Source organism: Cryptomeria japonica, chromosome 1 (assembly GCF_030272615.1).
Source record: "Cryptomeria japonica chromosome 1, Sugi_1.0, whole genome shotgun sequence".
NCBI lineage: Eukaryota > Viridiplantae > Streptophyta > Pinopsida > Cupressales > Cupressaceae > Cryptomeria > Cryptomeria japonica.
Genome location: NC_081405.1, coordinates 272,514,554 through 272,516,556, shown reverse-complemented (window position 1 = coordinate 272,516,556; position 2,003 = coordinate 272,514,554).

Sequence of the window (2,003 nt, the reverse complement as noted above, 5' to 3'; positions counted from 1 at the left end):
TAAATTATTCAATATATTTTAATTAATTCATTAAACCAAATTCACAATCAATTAAATGGATAAATCCTATTTATTTAATTTAATCTCCTTTCCTCTTTTAAATAAATAATTAAAACATTTATTTAAAATCATCAAATCCCCCCCACTTGCATTCTCCTAAAAATGCAAGTTGCACCTATTTGTTGAAATAAATGAATTTTATTTTATTTTAATAAAAAACTTATTTTCCCTCACCCACCAAACCCACTTGCAATCCTAAACCCCTTCTAGACTCTTCTAACCTCTTCCTAATTAGCCTAATCCATCCCCTAATTATTGTCACATTCCTAAGCAACTTGGAGTCACTTCTCAAAGACTCCAAAGTCTTTGAAAAACATTAAATGCTTTATGTGTTCAACAATTTAACCTCTAAAGTCTTCCAAACCACTAATGGCTATTACATGACCATTAATGGCTCTTACATAACCATTTATGGTTAAATCCACTTGCACCCATGGTTAGGGACTTTGACCCTTAAGTCAACCCTCATGTAACCCATGTGTCTCCTCAAGCATTTATTGCTTTGACCATGGTTATCCTTACTAACTCTTGCACAAGAGTTTATCCATTGGATAAAAGCATTATTCTTTAAATAATAAATTTATTCACTCAACTCAACATTAACCCTACCTCCCAAGTTAACCCTCGAGTCATGTCAAGCATTTAATGTTTCTTCCCTCTCCTCTCAACCCATCTCATGTTGACACTTGTCATCTTGGGATTGGGTTGAAAGCCCTCACATGGATCTTAAACCATTCAATCCTAACCCTTGTTGAGATTACTCAATCTCAACCCTCCACTGCTCCATTTTACCTATAAATAGAGCTCACATTCCTCAGTTTCAAATCCTCAAATCCTCAAGCATCTAGCATTTTTAGCTTTCATCCTGAAAACTTGCATTCATTTAACTTATAGTCAATTTTAGAGAGAGCATTTTAGTATAACCATTTACATTCACTCTTTTGGCTTAAAATTAACATTAGCTAATTAGACAATCTCTCATTTTAGCTTTTGTTTAATATTGGCATTTGCATAGTTAATCATTTTCAATCTTGAACCTCCATAAGGCATCCATAGTGCAAAAAGTTGTTGAGAGTTACACTTATTTGGAACTTGGAGAGGGGAGGAATAAGGAAGGAGAAGCTACCAACATGGTAGAGAGCATTTGGAGATGTTTAGTTGCATTTCTTAGATTCATTAAGTGTAGTGTCTTTCTTGACATGCTTGCTTAGGATAGTGTTTAATCTTTGATTTGCTAACACTAATGACTAACATTTGTTTCTTGTGCTTCTCTTTGTGTGTCTTGCAATCAAATAGGTTTTTCTAACAATCCTCCATTTTGGAGAGCATCATTTGGTGAGCCAGACATGAATCCAACATCAAGATTTCCACAAAAACTACTAACTTTTTTTTGTTTTAATTGCCACATAGGTTGTGCTTTAGCGCTTTTGAACGCATTTTAGCACTTGCCAAACTTCCTAATTTAGCACTTTTGTTCACCAGAATAGCGCTATTATCTAGGAAATAGCACTATTGTCTAGGAAATAGCGCTATTGACCATAATTTAGTGCTTTTGTAGTTATAGTAGCACTTTTATTATTATCTTAGCGCATTTGCGCTCTCTGTTTGACAGAATTTATTTATGTCCGACAGAATCTTTTAGCGCTTTTGTTCTCAGTATAGCGCATTCGTTAGTGAAGTAGTGCTTTCATGTTAAATAGTGCTTCAGTGTTTACACAGAGTGGCGCTATTGTAACAGAGAGTTGTAATTTTTTTTACTTTGTAACTGAAAATCAGAACTTAGGCTTGTGGAAGCCCACCCGTACCTCATTTTATTTTTATTTTTGACTGACTGTTTGATTGTTTGTGCAGGGTTGAAGGAGTTAGATTAGAAAGCATTTTGAATTTCTTTCTTTCACTTTGTTTTTCAAAGTTGGAATAAAATAAATTCACCTTCTTTTTTT